At 40.6% G+C, this 23,984-nt stretch overlaps 1 long non-coding RNA gene across 2 annotated transcripts in view; it reads right to left on the reverse strand.

Annotated features, from left to right (window-relative positions):
- LOC135174822 (uncharacterized) overlaps positions 1-1,782 on the reverse strand; it is a 42,019-nt gene extending 40,237 nt beyond the window's left edge. For both annotated transcript variants that reach the window (XR_010302105.1, XR_010302106.1), the window contains exons 1-2: positions 1,682-1,782; positions 157-269 (exon numbers count right to left, since the gene is read on the reverse strand). This is a non-coding gene — a long non-coding RNA (uncharacterized LOC135174822). The remainder of the gene's footprint in view (positions 1-156; positions 270-1,681) is intronic.
- Between the last annotated feature and the right edge of the window lie 22,202 nt (positions 1,783-23,984).

Genomic DNA, 23,984 nt, shown 5'->3' on the forward strand with positions numbered 1-23,984 from the left:
TCTTTTGTTTTATTGCTTTTTGTTTTCACTAAGCTGCCCACAGGATGTCTCCCAGTAGCCTAATACAAAAATTACCTGGACTATGGGAGGGGAAAAAAAGGCAGGTGGGAAGCACACATTTTCTGCAAAGGAAATGCAGCAGGAGGCAGCACACACCTGGTCACTCTTCCCAGAAGCAGTAGGGGGGATTCCTGCTGGGCTCCCTTGCCTGAAGACTGCAGCATGATCCAGAGGAGTGAGATGGTAACTCGTTGCTGGGTTGAGTCAAACTGCAATGCAAATTAAGATCGTGTGAGCATACAAGCTTTGGGTCCTACCTCCAAGACCCAAATGGGGATGATCTTTCCCTGCGTGACCTTTCATTTGGCAGTAAGTTGTTTCCCCCACCTCTCCCCAAAACACAACTGATTATCTGGGGAACAGATGAATCCTGCATTGGATTCATTCAGAGGACAGTATGAATTTATTCACTTACCAGCCCTGACCAGTTCTGGGTTTAAAACTGGAAAATAAGGTCAGACTCAATAGTTACATTCCACATCTGGAATGTGTGTTGCAGCTGCACTTCAGTCTCAAGGCAATTATTTTGATTCCAAATTCAGTTGCTGTAAATAGATCTGATTTTTTTTCCCTTTGCTTTTACAGAAAAGAGTTTCAGCAGAACCCTAACTACCAGAAGTAGGTCCTTGCTCCTGTTCTGCTCAGTTGTCCTAATTTATAAGAATCATTCTTGAATTAAAGTTCCATTTTCCTCCCACACAAACTCAGTTTTATCTCAGATTTCTGACACTAAATCACTTCTATCAGAAAGGCTGCATCGGTTCCCTGAAGCCTTAGCTTAATGCTAAGAAAATTAAAAGTACTGTATTCTGGAACATTGTCACAGTGCTCCTCTCCTCCCATTTCTCCTTTTTGACCTCAGTCACGAAAGCAAGCTGGTGCTGTTTTCTCTCCTATTCCAACTGCTCTAAAGTTCATTTTGGCTGTTTTCTCTAATGAGTAGTATGGAGCTTGCAAAAATACTACAATCACTAAAATAAACTGAGTAGACTGCCCAAAGTCCCTGGCTTGAATTCCCGTCCAGACTAGACAGCAAAAAATGCTCTAAGTTGATAAATACTACCAGTGAACATCCTCATAAACCACACATCCAATAACTTCTTGCATTCCGAGGAAATTCTCCCAGCACGCTGCAGCCAGACGCTGCTAAGGCTGCTCTGTTCAAGGTGGGGGGAAAGAACTCCCCAAGGAACCAAACATTTCTGTAGCGTAAAATGCCATACTTCCACGACTAAAATTCGTGTAAAGGGGGTTAAAAATGTTCGGGTTATTTTATGCTATTGTGATTTACCACCTTCTGTACTGTAACTGGAAAAAAAAAAAAAAAAGCCCGCACACTTTAGTGGTCGAGAGAGACCTCAAGTCGCCAATAGGGCGTTTTGTCTTTTAGTGGCGTCATTACTTGACTACATCTCGTCAGTAAACGCTGGTGCCGATACTTGACTCTGGCAGCCCTGACCAAAAGGGGACTGAGGACTGCAGAAAGCCCTTCCCGGCACTCGCCCGCCGTTAATGGCAGATGGGTTCTTTCCCAAAGGGCCTGAAGGAGGGGGAGGGAACACGGGCCAGGGCGCCCCAATGCCTTGCGACTCTCCGTAGATGAAGGTCTCCAGGTACTCACCCGCATTTGTCAAAATCCTAAGTACTTGTTTGAAAAAGAAACGCAGACCCCTTGGGCAAGACTACAGCCGCTGCCACGAGGCTACCCCCGACCCGCTTCCGGGCCCGCCAACCCGCCGCCCTCAAGCTCTGCTTGGCGGCGAGCGCCATCTAGCGGCGGGCGCGTTCGGCCGGCAGCCGCGGGGACAGCGCCTGGCTGCGGCTGCCCCGCGACACTGCCGTGCCTGCGGGGCGGCCGCTGGCGCCGGCTGACAGCTGTCGCGCCCGTCGGAGCGGTCAGCCCTTGCTTCCGCTGCGAGCTCTAGAACGCAGGAAGAGAACGATAACACAAGGTTTCCCGGTGCTCGCCCTCGAGGAGAGAGGTCCGACCATCGCTACCGGGCCCCAAATCAGACAATTCGATAGCAACAGTAAAATACTGCTTTTAAACGCAGTTTAAAGGCCAGAATTCCTGATTCCCACGACGCCTCTAATTAGCTGGAGCCTCTTGGAGAAGGCAGCCTTGACCTTTCGGCGTTCCCTGTTTCTCCAGCACTTCCAGAGGAAATGCATAAAGTACACCTACACATCCATCGGCATTCCTGGCAGTGTCTGGCACAGAAGGGCTGCCGGTCTCAGCGACCCCCTGAGGGAAGCACTCCAGCACTGTGCAATGGAGAGAGTGGCGCTGGTAACATTTCTCTGGTGAGACTTTCCACAGGCCCTCTCTTCAGAAATAGTATCAGTCTTCTTGCACGGCCCTGTGGCCTTCAGGGCCCAGCCACTGCTCCGAGATTAGTGCTCTTAAACAGTCTGGGAGTCTTCAAGAAAGATCTTGAGGACATTCATTTATGCATTTATGCACTGTGTGAAACACAAAAAGTAATACCTCAATGTTATCCGTGCTGCCAGTAACCTGTCTGACCACAGCCACTGAACTGCGACCACAAGGCCACATTACCCATTTCTGCAAGCGACAGGTAAATTCTCTCATCCATTATTTTCATGGGCAATCACTTTCACAAGGAAGTGCATTTCTTGGTAACATGATGAAATACTTCTCGCTTTTGCCTTCACCTAAATAATATGGCTGTTGTGTGTCAAGTGCTGCTGAGACCCACATCCTCACCCAGGGGAGTACCAGAGCTTATAAATATTTCTGGTAACATTTTTCAATGTTACAACCTCATTGTCGTGGCCTCTTTTCAGAAGGCATGGCCTCTCTACAAGCTCTATTAAGAACCTGATTTTGAATAGCAAACCTGAATAATTGTGAATATTTTACTGAAATGGCTGTAAGTCTGGGGAGCAATTAGGAGCTATAAACCCAGAGTGGCAAAGGAGTGACAAATTGAACATGGTTTTAATGTCTTGGCAATCCCACCTTACGCAGCAAGCCATGTTTCAAGAGTATTTTCTCCATATAATTTTAAAGGTGATAACATGTCTGGCAAAAGCATTTTTCATTTGATCTTATTCAGGTGGAATATACATTATCTAGAGGCTGATTATGACCTTAAAGTTGCTCTGTGTAGAGACATTTCATTCACAGTTTAAATTTCAATAGACTTAAGATGCACTTATTTAAATATTATGAAAGAAATAAATTACCTACATTAAAATTCAGCCTAATGTGTTGAAGACATGAGCTGTCGACCTTACTTTTGAAGTCCCATATCTTTGCATTATGTATTAACCAATTGTTTCCCAAGTCATCCATTAAAACAGACTGGCTTGGATATTTTATTGCTGGTCAGCTATGAGAAAGGTCAGCAAACTTTGTCTGACAGTGTACTGAAAGTCTCCAGCCAGATCTCCTTCATGTTCTTGTATGTAATCTAATGTGGCCGAGTGCAGCCTGATGTGCTTTCTTGGGCATGATTCACATGAAGCAAATGTCCATGGTAATCAGCTAAACTCTCAACTGAAAGGAAAAAAAAAAATAAAGCAAGGTTCACATACTAGTGTTGACATAATTACAACACCTTTACAACAAATATAATTACTCTGTCTCTTGCAGTATTAACCAAAATCACAAAGAACTGTGCAAACAGCAATCCAGCATGTGAATAACAGGAGGAAAGAGCATATCTTACAGAAACATGCAACTGGAGAACAAAGTGCTTTGTCTAATTACTGTCCACCAGTTATGCTTTTGTGTTCTGTATATTTGATTTCTAATTCTATACCATGCACAGTGCTGTGCCTCTTCAAAACTGAGCACTTAAAGGGATTAGAGTTTGTTGATTGCTTTCATGAGATAATATAGCCTTGTTCTCCTTTGTGCTACTTACCCATAATACTTTATTTCCAAGGAGAAAATTTTTATTATCCTTATGCTTTGAATAGCAGAATTACTTCCTAGAGTGACAATTGTGTGATCATTCAGATAAGCCAGTAAACAAGCCAGAAAAAAATTACCCCAAACAAAGTAATTCTGATTCAATTGACATGAAAACAGTCATAAATTCAATCCATAATAACAGAGTAAAATGTCCTTAAGGATTCAATGACTGAAACCCTTCAGGCTGGAAATACCTGTTCTGTTTTCTGGTTTCTTAACAAGATTAATCTATCAGCTTTTCAGAATATGCTGTGTGTTAAAATCCAGTGACATGGACAGAGACCAATGAAGACAGTTCCCAAAGAAGCTGACATTGCTTTAATGAATACAAAGCAGAATCAACATTTTAGCTAATAGATGCATCTGGGCTTGGAAATAAATTATGAAGGATCGATTTCTATGAATTCTTTTTTTTTTTTCAGAGATAAACTGAACCTGAAAGTCTTTTTAACTAAAATGGAAAAGATGCACGTGGCCATTCAGAGAGATGTGAGGAGGCTTGTAGAGCACTGAGGTCTGAAGAAGCAGTGGTGATACAATTTCTGTTATTCTGTGGTTTATGCAATTACAAACCTACAGGTGGAATATCTCTTAATTTAATGTGTGGTTAGAAGACAAAAAATTGCATAACGTGCCCCAAAGAACTCCTGCACCACGGCTGAGTTGAAGACTCTGTGGCCATATCTGGAATACTGCCCAGCATTAACTGCTACTTTCTTTGAGGAACTCTGAAAAATGTGAAAGACTATTTAGAAGAATAATTTTAAGCCTAGGGAACCTAATAACAGAAGAACCTTAAACTGCTTTGTTGATGAGAAAGCTTAGAGCTGATTCAGTTGAAGTATCTGTTTAGGAGAAGATTGCTATAGTCAAAGCTGATGGAAGCTAAGACAAAACCAGAACAGAAGTAAGGACCACATTTTTCACAGTGAGCATGATTAACTCCTGGAATAATCTGCTCAGGGAGCAGGTGTTTTCTCCATCATTCTGGGTCTGTCTGGGGTAGGTATGAGCTTTGCACATTAATGTTTGGAAAGAGACATACTGAGACTCGCCAAAAAACATTACTACAGCTTGTCGAAACATTGAAACTGCCAGCTTGCCCAGATGCTGCTAGAAAAGCTTGTGAATCAGCAGTAACTGCCTGCTGTTGCCTACCAACTCTCACACCAGTAGGCTGTGTAGAAGCTATTACAGATCTTCCCATGGTTGACACACCATCAAGGAGCTGAGAAGAGGAAGGTGGCAACAAGTCTCCTACATCTAAAGGTCTCAGTGTGCTGTCACAGGACCAAGCAGGGCTCCAGGTGGTCTGACAGCCTGCCTCAGCAGACCTCAACCAGAAGTATAGTCTGTTAGTAAGAGACCTGAATCATATTTCCCATTTCATTTTTCCATGAAAATAAAATGTCCTGAGTTAATTTTTCATTATGGTTATCACGTTAGTCGTTAAGAAACTCTTCTTCCTCAGTAAACAGACTGGATTAATTCACCTTTCAGGATGCACAGGATGCGCACATTGCTGTCCCCAAATGGCAAAATAATTATGTCAGGCAGTGGTGGACTTTTCTAAAAATCAGTCAATCTGTATATCTATCAAACTTCGGCAAACGCTTTCATGTGTTATGTTCAGTGCTCTTAGTCAAGCTTGCTCAGCAACACCAAATCATTATTGTGCTAGTTTGAAGCAGGCTAGAATGTTTTGGTGAGAGAAAGTAGATAATTGGCTGTGAAAGGAAAACATTGGTGATGTCTCCTTCCCTCAGAGTCTCGCTGAAGAAGAATGTAAACACTAGATAACACTTTCGCCATTTTGTCTTCACTCTGCTTCTGGGCTTTGACTGAGCTGTGTCTCCCTAACATCTCCTACCACTCACCTTTGCTTCTTAACCTCTTGGCTGAGCCTCTACTCTTCCTTAAGACTAGGGTAAGGTTGAGAGGGGCAGGGGGAAGGTGCAGGAGTGGTTGAGAGCCCCTCCTGGGGACTCAGGTTTCTGGGAAGGGAGTTGTGTTTCTGTATTACTTTTAACTGTATATTTCTGTATATAACTGTATATACTGTAAATATCTGCTTGTATATTGTGCTAGCTGTAAATAAATAGCTTCATTTATATTCCCAGAGTCCAGCTGAGTTAGCTGGGGTACCTTCTAAAGTGTGGGGGGTCGGGTAACAGCCAAACCACCACAATTATGAAGGAGGCTTTCACCATGCATAATGGACTGCCTGTCATGGATATGTGTGAGCCAGTCAAGAATAGACCATGTGATCTTCAGATGGCTCCAGTGTCTCAAAACCAAAACAGCACAGAGCACAAGTTAGAGAAGGTGCCATGGGCTGATCTGACCAGGGTCAGCTCCCAGCCTCCATGTGAAGTCTACAACCACCTACAAGGTAATGCAGCCTAACTACTTGGAGATATTCAAAGTTTGGACTGGATGATCTTCAAAGGTCACTTCCAGCTCAAACCATTCTATGATTCTATGATACCATGGCTTATTAGGGGAGGGGTCAGTTTTACTCTGTCTGGTTTCTGTAGATGCTGTTCTATTCTAATTCTATTTATGTGTATTTTTACATACAATACAATTTTACCTCTTTGTGAAGATTCCACTGTCTTTTTAATTTTATCTTGAAATAAGCCTCCAAACTTGATGCAGCAAGATAGGTTAAGATACATATTTATTTTATCTTATACTTGATATGTTCAGCTTAAAATCAAAGGCCCAAATATTGCGGTCAAGAGCTGCTAAAGACACTTGAAAGTGTTCTGCAAATTCCAGTCTGACAGAGGTCAGTGGCAGTGGCCTTGATCTGTGCCTGAGTCAGTCCAGCTGCTGAATGCATGCTTTGAGTTCTGCTGAAAAGTACATAAATAAGTAAATAAATGAAAAGTGTGAGATTATTAAATCTTCCTGGTTTTGCATTGCTACATTTTCCTGTTGTTATCAGTTTAAGACCTTTTTTTTTTCCTCTGAACTAATGAGATGGAGGGATTAAAATCTGCATATGCCAGTGAAACACAAAGCAGCCAGAGGGAGAAAAGTCAATTTGATAGGACAGATGGTCTGGGAGATGGTGACATGCAGTGCTTTAATGTGGCTGGGAAGAAGAGTGGCAACTTCATCATCAAAATGGATTGACAGGAATATATAAGCAACAGCACTTTGACAGCCTGCAGATCAGCTCCTCTTGCCTCCAGCTTTCCAGGACACAATTTTCCCAAGAGGTTTTGTATGAGAGTGTATGCAGGTGACACAGATGATGAACTTCATGCTGAAATGTCACAACTTGGAGCAGTTGTGTTGCACTCTGAGAGTGCTCCCGAACATGGCCATATGTGTTAGCAACTGCTGCACCAACTTAATGAATGCCTTCCCCATTACCTGACAATTTAAAACATTGCTGTGATTTGCACCAGTTTAAATGCACTTGCTAAAACCCTTGCCTCTGCTCATCAGAGTACATTTTCTCTTCTGCATGGTTTGTGGTGCTCAGTGCAGTTCTGTGCCCCTGGAAAACCACAGCAACTGTAAATGGCATATGGATTCAAAGAAGCTGCTACAGGCAGTTTCTGAATCACAGAGGATCAGTATTAAATACATCTCATCACTCTGACACTGTACTGAGGGGGGTGGGAGGGGAAAGCTAAAAGTAGCTTTATTTCCCTTGTTTATGTTCTTCCTCCTCTGTTTTCATTCCATTTATCTTCTTTAAACTCCACCCATATGCATGGAACTAGCTGAGCGGTGTCCCAAACCATGTTATAAAGAAGGATGGACTTTGTACAGCTTTCAGAAGTCTTTGATCCTCAACTAATCTGAGTAGGATTCTGACCTCCCCACGTTCCTGAAGCAGGACAAAGACACTCAGAAACTGCCTCATTACTAGCTTTATATCAGAACTGTCAGATTTTCTCATCATACTCTTCAGTCCTTTTCACCTCTGACAGGCTTCTTTTTCAGTCACTCTTTCTTACATTAATTTACAGATCTTATTTTATCCCTTTATCCTTTCAATATTGTTTTTTCCTTCTTCAATTTGACCTTCTTTCTTTTATTCAAGATTATGTTTGCTACACATACATGGTCATTCACTAAAAATAGCAGAAATCTAACGTTTAGCGATGTAAGTCACCAATTTCTATGAGGCCACCTAATGAATACATTCCAATAGATTTGGTTTTCTCCACTATCCCTTTCCTCCTCCTGGCTAGAGGCAGGGCACCCCTAATGCTGAACATGGCATGTGAGGTGTGCACAGTGATTGGTGCTGTTGTAAGAGAAATTGCAATTATTGGAATAATTGTAGTTACTCTGGGGAGCTGAAGAAGTGACAGCTACTTTTCCAGCATTGTTGCTTCTGTTTCTGCCACTCCGCAGTTCCCCAACTTTCTTCAAAAGAACTCAAGTAGGTAGACCACTCCACTTGTTCGTGTTCTCACCAAATTGGTCACACAGGATTATCCAAGGTGGCCTATGTGATTGCTGATGTCTAAGTACAATTTGTCTCCTGGTCTGGAATTGCCTTGCAGGAGGTGTTCTTAATGGCAGAAACATGCACTCATTCCTTCAGATGATGAAGGAATGGTATCCTTTGCCAGATTGGATATGGAGGTTTTAATTTCCTCCTTCACTTCTTTCATGGTATCTTTTATCTCTGTAGCCATAGTTTTTATGGCAGAGTAGGGCAGAATGTGACAAGCTGTCCTCTATCTGCCTCAGTTGTCAGTGAATTCACCAACAGTGAGAAGCCTTCCATTATCACTCCTTGGTAGAAACCTGCTAGCCAAGTCGTCAGCATAGCATGAAGGAGCAAGCTTAATAAGCTTCTTTGTGAGACCTGTTCCAAGAGGAATGTCATCAGGCTCATGTGTGCCATGATCTCCATAAAGCACTTCCTTCACAGCAAACTCCTTCAGAAGCTTAATTCCCTGCTCAGTTGTGTTCCACTTCTTAGCTGCCCATGGCAAATCATCTTTGGAAGGACATCTCATAGCCACAGCCAACAGGAGCTGTACCCACAGGCTAACCTTACTGTGAGGGTTTGCCAAGTATTTGTCCACTCCGTTCTCCTTCATGAGTGGCCCTAGCTGCTTTGCAGACTTGTCCTCTACCTGCAGGGCATTGGGACCAATAGTACGGCATCTCACCAGCCTGTTTAAGACTTGCTCTCCTGATTCCCTTGCATATTCCTTTCTAACTTCCCTGATATATTTGAGGGAATCATTGGAATCCTGGATGTCATCCTTCTCCTCTTCCTCTGGTTGTCCTGGTTGTCCTTGACCTAGAAACAGAACTTTCCTAAGAGCACTCTTAAACTCCTCAGAGCCATCCTCCTCCTTGGCAGCCAATCTCACATAGCTCCTTTCATAACTGTATTGCAACTTGAGTATATTGGTCAAATCTCTAAGGCCGTATTTTTCCTCTTCTTTATCTTGTGTACCAGAGGCCTCCTCCCCTAAATCCTCTTGGACAACTCTCTGTCAAATGTTTCATCTTTGATTTAGCTTTTGCGGGAGCAAGAAAGGCATTAGAAGATCCTTTTAGCAGATCTGAATCTCTAAGGGTCTGAGAGTTTGAATCTGCCTGTAGGTTTGAATCTGGTTTAGGGTTGTTAGAGGCTGCTGCCTGGGGATGTGAACTAGGTGAATAAATAGCAGAGACTTGAACAGCTGGACCTGTTCTTTGGCTGCCTGCCACATTATTGTCAACAGCTGAGACTTTGGCAGTTGTTCCAGAACCTGTGGCAGGAGGTGTAAAGGTGAACATTGTGGCCCCCTCTCATTCTCCCCCCCAAACAGAAATTGTTTTGAGAAAGTTCTCCAGACCTTTTCTCTAACTCTTCTTCTCCAACTTGTGAACTCTCTGAACACTGTCTCCTCCCTTTCCCAAGCTGTTTTCTTAAGGAGGCGACAGCTGAATTCTTGACACATAATACAGCAATTAGACATAAATCTAGGATTATTACAGATAAGATCATACGTGATAAATACTCCACTGTATTACATGTGTAGAACCCACTATATACATGGGTGAGCAGTAGGTCTGATTCTGTGTCTTGCAGCAATTTGGTTTCTAGAACATTACTTCATATGCTTGTGGTTCTTCACGGTAAGCATATTTGCGTCTGTACAAATGCCATCACAACTTCAGATCCTTTAAAGTCTAAAGCACATACAAAATTAAGGTCTAGCACTTAAAAGGAATAAAGATATCTTCTATATTAGGGCCAGAGGGCAGGAATACATCATGTGTAACAACTTAGCAAGGTGTAAATTGAATGAGTAGATCTTTGGATATTATCCCACAAAATTTTGTGGAAGTATCAGGCAAGCTGACACCTGAGGTATAGAAATGCAAAGCCTTTAAAAGTGTAGAACTGGGGTTTTCTCCAAATTATTCTAACTCTAACTTTTTCATACTATATTGTAACTACATTGTTCATTCAATCTTACTGCTTTTACTGTATAAAAACATGGTGTACTTTGAATTTATGTACAGAATAGCAGGCATCTATAAGGTAAAATAAGTAAAATGCAGATCATGGTGTAGTCAGTTAAAGGAACAGACCTAAACCAAAGTTGGTTTTAAGACTGCATTTTTAGTGTTACTTGTTTCTAACTAAGCTCATTTTAATTCACTCTGCTAAAAATAACTGATGGCATAGCAAGTCTCTGTGTTTTCGTGATTTTTTGTTTCAGAATATTCTCCAGACAGCAACCTTGGCCTGGCTGTGAGCCAGACAAACCTCTTTGTGTTTCCTTTCTTTCATTCAGCCCTTTTAAAATGCTTTGCTTTTAAGCTTTTAGCCTAGAGCTGTAAAAAGGCAACTTGATCCAATGCAGATCTCAGGATATGATGTGATTCATAGGAGATATACCAAATTTTAAAAGCACTGTCTGGAGCTTTAACAGCTTCAATTAAAAACTGTATTTGAGCCCAAATAAATGTATCATTCTCAAAGATGACTGAGCTCTAAGGCTGGAGAAGCAAGCTTTTCTAAGAGCACATGCCAAGCTGTATTTTCTTTCTCAATTTAGAGGTCAGTGGGAGTTGAGAGATGCTGCCTGTCACAGAGACAAGGTGATACCAATCAGCTAATTATCAGAACCTTGACTCTGAACGTCAGGGACTGTTGGTGTCTCCTAAATTTCACTGAATTCAGAAACAACTAGAAACTTTTGTCTTTCGTAGATGAATTTTGAACCTGCAGAGTTTATCAGCACTGTCTCAAACTGCACTATGGGTCATTCAAAACATGCTTCCATGTCACAAGATTTTGACCACTGGCCTCTGACAAAGATAGATGAATTTTTATTGCTTAAGTAAGAGTATTTTTAGGTCCATAACCAGGAAGACAAAAGTTAACATTAACTATTGATTTCAAATGCCCAGCTCTGTGAAAGTTGAGAATGTATGCAGATGAAAACACATCTCTTTTTATAATTACATCAGCAAACCAAATATAGGATAAGTCCTTTCCTCAACAAATCTAACATGGGCTAGTTCCACTCTTAATGCATCACAGCTGCTGCAGTTCTATTGCTTCAGCCCCATGGAGAAGAGAGAACATGGACAGAAGCAGCAATACAGCAGAGAAGTTACACAGGTATATGTAATATCCAGATGCAATCTAATATAAATGGTTAACTGTCTTTGCTTGAGGCTGTGGTAATATCTAGCTATGGACTGTAAACTTATTTCTACTACTCTTCAAATTCATGCAGTTTCCGTGGGATCACTGCTTTTGTTTCATTGATCTAAACTAGCTTGATTTTTAAGGAGGGAAATAAGCACAGTAATGGAGAATTTATCTGTTTGTTTGCTTTTAATTATGTGGTATATGCTGTATGTCCCTTTTGCCCCTAGCAGCAGTCAAAACAAAGTCAAACTTACACACACAGGTACGCATTTGGTGCTGGGTATGTCTGAATCTTGCTGACTCCAGCACCAGGGTCTTATAACAACCACTAAAGAATCTTTGCTGAGGAGTGGAGGCAGAAGGGAAAACAAGACAAACTACCAGAAGGATACTTGACATCTGTCTGTTATGATGTCTTTTTGGGATTGCCCTTTCACAATGCTTATATTATACACTCTTATCACAAAGCTGTGGCCTATGTGCATCATAGTTATGATGAACTTTGATAATGAGAGTGTGCAGCTGAGAAGGTGTGAGGCCTCTGCATGGATTTTGCCTGACAGGTTGTAATAAAAATGCCTCGAGGTAAATGCTGCAAATGATTCTCTTTCTTCTGGGTTCTTTTACTGTATGTCTGAATAACTGCTCATGTTGCCTGCAGAAACTTCTTAGGTTGCTCATGCTGACTGAATGATTTTCAAAAAGCAAGGCTGCTTTAAGTTCTTAATTTTTATGCACTGCTTGGAGTCACATTTTTTTATTCAAGGACAGCAAATATATTTCCAGCAATAAAAAAAACAACTCCATAGGAAGTTTAACTGGTTTATCCTTGCTTTTGCTGTCACAAATGAGGCAAGATCTCTTCTGTTCACACATCTGCAAACTTTGATAGTGTCTGTCTTTCAAATGCTATACAGATCTTGGTGCATCAGGAGTTTACACTGAAAAAAAGCATTAAAATAATTATGTGGTGCTTTTTTAAAGATGCAAAGGAAAACCAGGCTTGAACATCTTGGTAATAAATCCCCAAAATAATAAATTAGGGCCACAGAAGATACTGGTTTTAATAAAACTTATATTGGGTAAGATATGGAAGGAATCGCTTTTGAAAGATACTTATGAAAAGCACAGGCTTGGTTCTCTCTTGCAGTTAACTGCCTTGTAGTCCTAGTGCATGTTATTTCTTGAAACTACAGCACCTAGTAACTGCTGGTGAGCTGCAGTGTGCAAAATAACACAAGTAGCAGTCGTCTGACAGCCTCAACATAATTAGACAAACATGGCAATAACCAGATGTTTTTTACCAGTCCCACTGCAGTAGAAGTTTCCTGCTTGCTTTGATCTTGCACTCCCTACCTTTCTCACTATTTGATAAAGATGCACAGGCAATAGCATGTGACATGGTTTAAAGACGTGCTAGTTTGAAGCAAGCTAGAATGTTTTGGTGAGAAGAACTAGATCATAGGCTGTGAAAGGAAAACAGTGGTGATGTCTACTCCCATCAGAGTCTTGCTGAAGAAGAAATGAAAACATTAGATAACTCTCTCACCATTTTGTCACACTCTGCTTCTGGCTTCTGACTGAGCTGCATCTCCCTAACCTCACCTTCCATTTGGACTAACCCACCTTTGCTTCATAACCTCTTGGCTGAACCTCTATTCTTCTTTAGGACTGGGATAAGGTTGAGAGGGGCAGGGGGAAGGTGCAGGGGTGGTTGAGTCCCTCCTGGGGATTCAGGTTTCTGGGAGGGGAGTTGTGTTCCTGTATTACTTTTTACCTTGTATATTTTTGTATATTTCTGTATATACTGTAAATATCTGCTTGTATATTGTGCTAGCTGTAAATAAATAGCTTCATTTATATTCCCAGAGCCAGCTGAGTCTATTCTGGGTGAGTGAGTGGTGATGATCATCCAATCGGCTTCAGTAGTGATCAATCTTCCTGTAGATGAAGCTTGTGTGAAAAGGCTAGTGATGTTCTGCCCCTGTCCAAGCCAGATCTTTGTTACTGCCTCCCTGTGCTCAGCAATCTCCTCAAGCAGTACTAGGACTCTCAGTCCTGGCTCGAGGCTCTCTCCTTACTTGTGATTATTTTTCTTCTCACTCACTGTGAACTTGCTTCCCACAGAACAGGCACTGAATCTAAGGCTAGTGATCTTACCTGAACCTGGACAATCCAGTTAAAAGCCTCTGAGTCATTTCAGTGCTCTCTTCCCATGCACCAAGCAGCTGTGGCACACTGCAGAATCAGTCCAGTCACCCTCAGGCTCTTTGATGAGCCACAGCTCTGTCCTTTGACCCTCTTCAGTTAAGTCTTCCTTACTTGACACATCCCCTAGCAGATTTGGTAAGACAGTCTGGACATATGATGTACATTAAGGTGTTACAACTAAGGCTGCTTCTTGCCAGAGAAACAAGGAAGTGAAAGAAGAGGAAAACCAGAAGTGAACGCTCAACCCTGGAACAAATTAAAGTCTCCTAATTTGGATGTATAGTTTGACACAATTGCAAAAACTTGTCAAATATGAGTGCCAAAAGGTAACATAACATACTGTAGCATATTAGTCTTGGCTGTGCGTGTGTCAGGGAAGTTAATATAATTGTGAATCATTTGTTCTGTTTTGTTTAAAGACTTTTGGTGGGTGGCTTGGTGTGAGACATGTTCTTGTTAAGTTTAGAATGTTCTCATTTCGATGAGACTTCCAAAGGAAAAGTCCCTGAACGGGATATAGAAGTTGGATCCCATGCCTTGATGCACCTCAACCTCCAATGAGATCTTTGCTTACTTGCTTGAAAATTTCCTATATTGAAAGTCGGACTAAAGCTAGATGGATTGATGCAATAGCAGTGATCTATGCTTGGGTTGGGGGCTATCTCCTAGCCCATTTATATGATGTATGGCAAGGTTACTGAAAAATCAGGCACTTCCAACAGGGAGGCATTTCTGTTCACAGATTCCTGTCACCTCTTTTGCCACAACTCCTTCTTATTAAAAAAAAAAAAAATCTAAGGACCAAAGGCAGCAAGTCAAATCAGCCAATTAATAAATCATAAAATAGAGACCTGAACTGACCTGTCTCCCCAGCAGACTATTCAGCTACCAGAATAGCTGCCATCACAAAGCTTATGCCTGACCCAGTCACTTTCTGTTCTGAAAACATTTCCTGCTACAACACACTCTTTGGCCCTGGAGCCTTTGTTTTCCTGTATTTTTCATTGTCAGAAAGAGTGTGGATTTGCATTGCTTGTATCAACACAGCAGCAGTCAGCAATATTTAAATATCATCAACGCACAGGAAATCAATGGCTTCAGTTCTGACTGAATTGAAAATTGTTTCTTTCATCAGCATCTTTTGCCAAGTGTATTTGCTTGAAAAATATCACCCATTCTTGTATTCATATGTCTGCTCAGCACAACTCTGTTACCTGTGCATATCTGGGCTTCTTCTAAGTAGTCACAGTAGCATGGAGTTCCACATCTGATAACCAGCCCCATCTTTTCTGCAATATTGCCTCATCTGCCTTTACTCATTGCATGCTGCATAGCACAGATTTGCCCCTCAGGATGAGTTACTTTCATAACCTGATTAAAGCAATGGTTGGAATCCTGGTAGGCTACACAACAGAGGAGCAGCTCCATCTTTTTTTTGTCTTTAATTTCTGTCAGTACGAAATACTGCAAGTTCTGTAGGAGGAATAGTTTCTCCTCATACCACCTTGAACTACCTGTACTTCTTTTTCTCCGCCCCCATACATATGAACCTGAGACTGAGGCAACCTTTAGGTGGTGCGCAGAAGTGGGTCCAAGACAGAAAGCCTGAAGAAAGAATTGAAATCATACTTCTCACTTCTAGACAAGTTCTCCAGACACTAAAGCCTTCTATAGAAAATTGTTTCTCCCATTGCTTTAAGAAAGGAGGGACTCTAATGCTTGCTAGACATAATACCTATGCAATTTTGGTACCTGTCTCTTCATAGCACATTCTTCACAGGATGAGCACATAAAGGCTTTAGGCATTAGGGGAAAAGCAAGTATTTTGAAGTATCTGGAACAGACAAACAAATAATTTTTGTAAAATCCGATAGATGTCTGTGAAAGCACAAGAACTGAACCCACATTTCTTAAGGCCTGGGAAAATGCCAACATTAGTGAGCACTGTTCCTCTTTCTGGCTGGTAATGGATGTGTCTGCTTGCTGTGTGAAATGCCAGGGGCAGTGCATGGCTTCTAGTAAACAAAAGCAGAAGAGCAAGGATTCAAGTAGTGCTGAAGCCTGTCTGATTACCAGTAGTCATAACTGCATCTGTAAGAATTGCCTTCCCCTTCTGGCTGAGAGCAAGACAGCTGCTATCTTAACAGATCACCAAGCACTTACAGCAGTATGGAGTATTTTACTTCCTGAAGCCATCTGTCTCATATTTTACCAAGTTACAGCAGTGCTCTTGCTTGCTCTGTTTTTGTCCAAGGTTTATTTATAATAAAAATCGATTTCAGAAAAACAGATTTCTCTGGTTTTATACTTTGGTGGGGGGGAAAATAAAGAGAGAGAGGGAGAGAAGGAAAAAGCAATAACCTATCATTTCACTTCAGTCCCTAGTCTTGGAGAATTTAGCAGCTGCTGTGTAAAGGCTTTAAAATCATAGAAAGCTACCCCCTGTGTGCCTTTGCATTACTTCAAAGAATTCACCATAATAATTTCTGATCACAGCATCTCCTGATTGCAGGATGTGCTGGTTTGAGGCTAATTGGAATATTCTAATAAGAACAATTAAATCATTGATTGTAAAAAAGTAATAATGATAAAGTCTAAATCATTCCTTGGTTTGCTAAAAGGGATAAAAAGTCGAAATTTAAACAATTTGTCTCTCTTTGCTCTGGGATGTTTCTTCTCTTCACTTCTCCCTTGCTCCGCTCTAATGTCTTCCACTAACAGATAACAAGTAAGCTTTGCTGATTGCTTGTCTGTCTGGAAGAGAGAGAGGGTGGCTTTGGTTCCCTTATGGGCTTCTTTACTTTGTCCAGGAGGGAACTTGGACTTATGTATTATTTCTAATTTGCTTATAATTGTAAATACTTGTAAATATGTTGTGGATATATGCTTGTAAATTTAGCTTTGCTGTAAATATAGCTTTTTTCTTACTTCTAAACCATCTGAGTTGGTCTGGTAAATTGCAATTTTTTGTGTGAGTGTGTGTGTGGGGGTGTCTTAACCTACCACACAGGATTACAGCTTTCTCCTGTACAGAGGGGTGCAACAGTACAGTGTTCATGGTTAGATTGACCAGAAAAGGTGCACCTGCAGGGAGGGGCATGGGGCATGTGATTGATTTGCAGAATGGTAGAGCTGTTAGCTTTGTGGCAAAGGCCTAGAGCTGGAAAGATTTTGTTCATTGTGTTGGGGTGTGATGCTTTGGAAGTTATCCACCCCCACCCTCTTATGAAATCACCCAGACTAGACTCAGCCATCTGGAAGTTAAGGAATTAAGCTTTATATTTACAGCTAGCACAATATACAAGCAGGTATTTACAATATATACAGCTATATACAAAAATATACAAGTTAGAGGTAATGCAGAAACGCAATACCACTCCTAGAAATCAGAGTCCCCAGGAGGGGCAACCAACCACCCTTCCACCTTCTTTCCACCCCTCTACCTTATTCCAGAGTGTGTCTTACATGCAAGGTGAGTTTGGAGGATCGGCAAGGGGGATTAGAAACAGAATTACTTGGGTTACACAGCAAAAGGCCCAGGGAGAAAGCACAGACACCAATAGAGACACACTTATGCTGTCTTATCTGTATTTGTGTTCCTCTTTTTATACATCTCAGCAAGCCTATGAGTGAAGTAAACATCACCACTGTTTCCTTTTCACAGCCTATAATCTATTTTTTCCATTAAAATATTCCAGTTAGCCTCAAACCAGCACTGCTGATTGACTGCTGAAGCTTGCCATATGTGTGAAACATTTGTCTGCTTTCCTCTTTATGATTATAGTTATTTCATTAAATAAAGAGAGAAAGATATTTTGACATTTCCTCTCAAAACATCATCTGTCGTATTCAGGCTGAATGTCATCACCTTAATCAAATATCTAATGAAAGTGATATAAAAGTCTATCTTAGATATAAATCAGTTTGTTCCTCAGAAAGCAAATGCAAAACTTTGTTAAGCTTTTGTTGCTGTTCTTTCTGTTTGCTCATTAGAAAAATACTGTGTAGCTATTATTAGTTAAGGTTGAGTTATGCTTACTGGAGAACTTATGAATGGAAAGCAGAAGGTCACTGAGCCCAAGCTCAGTAATTTTGTTCCTCATGTTCCTCTATTTATACATTTGCACTACAGAGAGGAAATTCCCAGTTAGGCAGGTTCTTCCAGCTATGTAGCCTGAAATCTATCAGAAGAATGGCAAAAAGTAGACATAAGAGAAGGAAGAGCATGCAGTATCCTGTAGGTCAGGTCTTGTGTTAGTTTGAAGCAAGCTAGAATGTTTTGGTAAAAGAACTATATAACGGGCAGTGAAATGAAAACAATTGTGTCTCCTTCTCTCACAGTCACGCTGAGAACTCTGGGAAGAAGAAGTAAAACATTCTCCATTTTTGTCTTTCATTCTACCTTTGCCTTCAGACCTAGTCACATCTCATTAACCTTGCTCCCACTAACCTTGCTCCCTAACCTCTTGGCTGCACCTCTCTTCTTCCTGAGAACTGGGGTAAGGTTGAGAGGGCAAGGGAAGGTGTTGGGGTGGTTTGAGAGCCCCTCCTGGGGACTCAGGTTTCTGGGAGGGGAGTTGTGCTTCTGTATTGTTTATCCTTTGTATATTTCTGTATATAACTGTATATATTGTAAATAGCTGCTTATATATTTGCTGCTTGTAAATAAATAGCTTCATTTATATTCCCAGAGGCCGTCTGAGTTAGCTGGGGCAATTCCAAAAGTGGGGGGGGGGCGGGTAAGAGCCCAAACCATCACAGATCTCATCCTAGGTAAGCAAATGAGAGAGGATGCATGATCAACACAATCCAGTGCAGCTGCCCTCAGCTTCTTTTTTTCTTTCTGCCATATGAGATGGTGAGAAACATTTCAGGGCTTATTTTGGTCTAAGATGCATGGGAAAGAAAGGAAACAGTGAAATAAAATTATTACATACTGGGGTGAATATTGAGGAAAGGGCTATCTGGGAATATTAAGGAAGCAGAACTGCTGATAGCAATATATGCAGGACTACAGAGTGAAAAAAAATTAAAATAGGGTACTCTTGGAGAAGAATCCAGCCTCCTCATCTTACTTTGACTTTAAATAAGCTTTCTGGTCTAGTCAGGTTGTTATATAGTTGCAAAGATCTGAGCTCTGTTGTAATTAAGTTTTGTAGTACAGTGTTTGTTTGAAGCATGAGTCAATGGGCAGTGGGGTTGAGGTAGGAGACTGTCTTCCTGGAGGCTCCTTTTGCTGTTTCTTATCTGTATGTTGTGATTTAGCTTTTACTTCTTTTTGCCATTTCGTGTCTTTTGCTTGTGTGATTTGTAATAGAGGCATCACAGTACTGCAAAGGAATTTTGCAGGTCAAGTCCAGCCTCTCATCATCAAATATTGTTATCAACAATCACAAGTGATGCAAAACTGCAGTACAAATGCCTTGATGGTGTCCAATCTTCACAAATCATTGTTATTTGCAGAGTGAGAGTCCTGCCAATTTGAAATGAGACTGGAATCCTAAACTAGAAAATTAGGTAAAGGAAGAAGCCAGTTGAATGAAACTAAAAAGACCTTGCAGCTGTTGCAGTGTGAGAAAACCACTTGTCTAAGAGATAAATGCATTTCAAAAAGCTGGATGCTTGCAAAAAAATCTACTGTTCCATCTAGATGGGGAGTGTGGGAGTTTTTAATAGCTAATGACATAATTGATTGATTTTCTGAGAATAAAGAAGATTACAGCTAGCAATTTCTGTAAGTCAGCACACAAAACAGTGCTGAGATTGAATGACTTTGCAGGATCACCTGTTCACAAAGCCAGTTGTGATTGCAATGCTCTTCTGCTGCCAGAGCAGAATCACATAGACAGTACTGTATTTTCCCAGTTTGTGGCTGGATTAAGAGTTTGGTGAAGCATTATGAATTTAGCAATTCGTCACACCAAAGCAAGGGGCAGGAAACTGCACAAGGGGTAACATGGCCTCTTCTGAGTGGCACACCACAAAAGTGGTAGAGAACCAGGCAGCACAGCACATCTCAGCAGAGGGATCAACAGCATTCACAGGTACCTGGATCTCCTTGGGTTCAAAATTCGTCAGTCTCTATTTGTATAAAGGCAAAATATCACCACTCCACTGAGATCCTGGTAACATCCTTGTGTCTAAATTGGAGGGAAGAATAGTCTAGCACAGGATCCTTGAAGAGGTGGCTGATATATGTTTCAAAATATGTATTAGTGTAGGATACGCTAATGGAAGCAACTCCAGACATTGATCTGAGGCTTGAAAATACCTTAGTAATTGCTCAGTCAGAGGAGAGAGACCTGATAAATCTGCTAGGTAGGTGCAACAGCACCACATAGAAAAACAAGATATAGATCAGGCAGAAGAAGTAAATGAACACTCTGCAAGGGCATCCCTTAAGTTCAGGAGATAGTAAAGAATTTGAACTTTACAATACATAACAAAACCCACTTTCAAATAAGGTTTGATGCTGCTTTATTTCAAAATACAAAAAGCTGCAAAAAGCAGTAAAAGAAGAAAAGTGACAAAAATTTTGGTGTGTCTGAAACCCTTATTGGGGAAGACTTCTACAGAGTTCTTTAGAGAAGAATTAGCTAAAAATGATACAGTGTTTGCTAAATCTCTGTGTTATGAAGTAGAGCGATTAAGAGAGAATTCATTGCAATAGCCATACCTAAAAGCAATCCAAAGTTTTAAAGAAAATACTGACCTCTATCCCGAGGTGAAAACTTTTGAAACTGATGGATGTGGCAGTTGGCTGTTATCTTTCAAGAAGAAACTGAAACAAATTGGAACAGATGAACCCAAAAATTGTACCTGAAAAAGAGGCTGCTAAAAAAGCTCACCCACTGTTTCACACTACTGCTAAACAGAAGCAGCCCAATATATATATATGTATATGTGACTATCTGAATAAGATGAAACAAATTACTGTGGCAGATAAAACATGGGCTCACATTCATCTCTCTGATGATTTTAAAAACACCAGTAGAGTGGCAAAACCCCCCTTTTTATTAGCTGCAATTAAAGACATATTTGCCTTACTAGCTGCTGATAAGAATTTCCTTCAGGTATACACTGTCTAATCCTACATAAAATGCAGATTGAAGCTTGTAAGGAGTAGTGTTTAGAAACATGAGTTTACCAGGCTATTTTTCTGTAAACCAGGTTGGTCTTCAGAACAAATGTGTTGCCTTTGAAGAAATCTTGCATGGTTTGCCTTAGTATGACAGAAATGGTAACTGCATGCTTTGAAAAAATGTATTGAAATACCTCTTGCCTTTGCTTGTAGGTCTCTTACTCTGCCAAGCTTAATTTTGCTCACATTTAGAGAGAAGCCCACAAATGCACTCTGGGGATGTAAAAGGGTATGCCATAGGTCACTATCCTGTCATTTGAATGTTCACACAAAGAAGGCAATGGGCATGAGATTACTTCTGAAAGCTCACTGCTATGCCTTTCACGTCAGAGAGTCTCAGTCAGTAAGAAAATGCAGCTTATTTGTTATTTTACTATTAAAAGCAGGAGACAATAGTAAGAAAGCAGTAAAAAAAAAAGAGAGAGAACAGTCTCTGTGATTTGCTACAGGCTGAGTAAAACCTCACGAAATTTGAGATTAATTCATTCTAGCATAAACAACAGGCTATGGTACAAAAAGGGACCACTTCATAGCTCCCCAGTGGCCACAAAGAACCGTCACACAGTATTTTTCATAAAATAATCAACTCCACTAGAGGAGCTGTTACAGCTTTTGCTCTCACTTCTCATCAGAATCATACAGAAAGAGACTTAAAGAGCTGAGCATATTTAATTTGAATGTCACCACAGACATGCTTGTGGTCTAGAAATGAATACTGGAGGAAATAGAAATGCCAAGGAAGCGCCACAGGACAGCACTGGCACAAGTGCAAGTGTACATTTCTAGTTTAGAAACTAGTATAAATTTTCTGACAATGCCAGCAAAAAATAATTACTTTTACACTGGCATATAGTAAGTTTATGATACTGAATGTAGCACCTGTAACTTAATGACCTGTATGGGAAGCTGTCTCCAATCTTACATTTATTATCAATGCTGCACCTTTCTCTTGAAAGCTCCTTCCAGCACCTTTATGTATTGCTATATACTTAGTATAGTATAGTATAGTATAGTATAGTATAGTATAGTATAGTATAGTATCATTAGGGTTGGAAGAGACCTCACAGATCATCAAGTCCAACCCTTTACCACAGAGCTCAAGGCTAGACCATGGCACCAAGTAACTGCTCATAACCCCATTAGTTTCCAGGGCCTCAGATCTTAGCAATTTAATATTCCATTTATTAAGTTCCAGTTTATAAATGAGACTTTAATGGGCTTAAATCCTTATGTTCAGGGTCCTCTACTAATTGTTTCGTAAAAGTGCCTTTTCCCTGGCATTGCTTTATTCATCAATTTAACTGTGTACAGTTAGGTACAATAATAAAAACAGGCAGACTGTGGCTCTGCCTAAAATATTAGAAGATAAATATGTCTGCATGACTCTATATACAAAAGTTTATGATTATATTTGTTTTAAGAGAGCAATACATATATAAGAAGGTTGCTTGATCTGTGGCTACAGTTTATGCAGCTCAGATCATAAGCACTCCTGTAAGTACAGGAAAAAATTAGGAGTTTCACATCAGTTTCATGCAGACTATGTAGGTTAATTAATAGAAATATTATTAGATTTCAGTAGATGCATGATCTAAATAGTCTGAAAGATTCAATCTGTGTTTTACACAATGAAATTGAAAAAATGTACCCCTTTATGAATGGCAGCTCTTGAGCAGAATGTGGATCATGCAGATCACAGTTTTTATCCAAATGGCTGTTTGGAATGATTTGAAGCACATCATATTGTTATCCTGCCATAATAAGAATAGCAGAAATACAGATATTTAGCAAGTGAAGTATGTTGTGCCAAATACATGTCCAAATGTACCCAGTAAATTAACAGTGTGCCAAGGTTTATCAAGCCCTGTGAAGCCTCAGCAGAGGGCATGCCTCCATAAGATCCTTTATTGTTCACACTGCTCAACATCTGCAGTGTAATATTTCACATTACAGTCACATTAAAACCAGTAATTGGAGTCTTGTTGACATACTTCCTTTGAGGAACGACATTAAATCAAACCAAGGTGACATTATAACATCAATGAGGAGGAAATTCTTATTAAAGTAGAAATTCCACTTTTCTCCTTTGTGGAATAAGCCCACTGTGCAGTGGCATCATGCTGGTGGAAAAACCCTTCAGATAGTTTGGAGAGGTTCATATGCAATAGAGAAACTGAATTAGTACCATTTTTCTCAAACAGCCTGAGCTGTATCCTCACAATATATCAAATAATGTCTGAAAAACACAGCAGTGAAGAATGCAGTATTTTCAGAGAAGGTTGACTGCAACTGTTTTATAGGAAATGAACAGCACCAGATTGAAGTACAAAATTCTGCAGATGAGTAGCAGATGGCTAACGAAGACATGTGAATACATGCATCCCATACTAAGCCAGACTCATAATTTGCTAGGTTTGTGTTCTGCTTTTACAAGTTCTAGCATTGTTTCCTCTAGGTTTTCCTAAAATGTTAAAGCTGAATCAGAACTCACATACCATTCTCCCTTAACTGCAAATGTCTGCATATTTTAAAGCCCTCTGTTAGTGCTTTGAAGCTCACAGAAATCAGGCAGAGCAACCCTACAGATATAGGCACAAGCTTGTACACATCTGTGGCCATGGCTATTTAGGAGCCGTTTAAGTAACTTCTCCCTTTGTATTGGCGATCTTAGCCAAACTGACAATGCATTAGTATAATTGCTCCAATACGTGAATATTTTTGGATTGTGATTAGGAGTTCATAATTAGGAATGCATGCTCACTTTAAAGATCCATGTTGTTTTCTTTGGAGCCAAAAGAGATAACACAGTAGCCAATTAAGCAGCCGATTGTATATCAGCTCTTAAATGCACATTTGCATTTATCTTTGGAGTGTCTTACAAGTGATGTTTATTCAGGACATAAACCCAAATTAATGCATTTGGAACAATGTCTTTTTGCTCCCAGTCATAATGAAATTTGAGTTTGATTTGAATGAGCTCTCCTCAG

Source organism: Pogoniulus pusillus, chromosome 4 (assembly GCF_015220805.1).
Source record: "Pogoniulus pusillus isolate bPogPus1 chromosome 4, bPogPus1.pri, whole genome shotgun sequence".
Lineage (NCBI taxonomy): Eukaryota > Metazoa > Chordata > Aves > Piciformes > Lybiidae > Pogoniulus > Pogoniulus pusillus.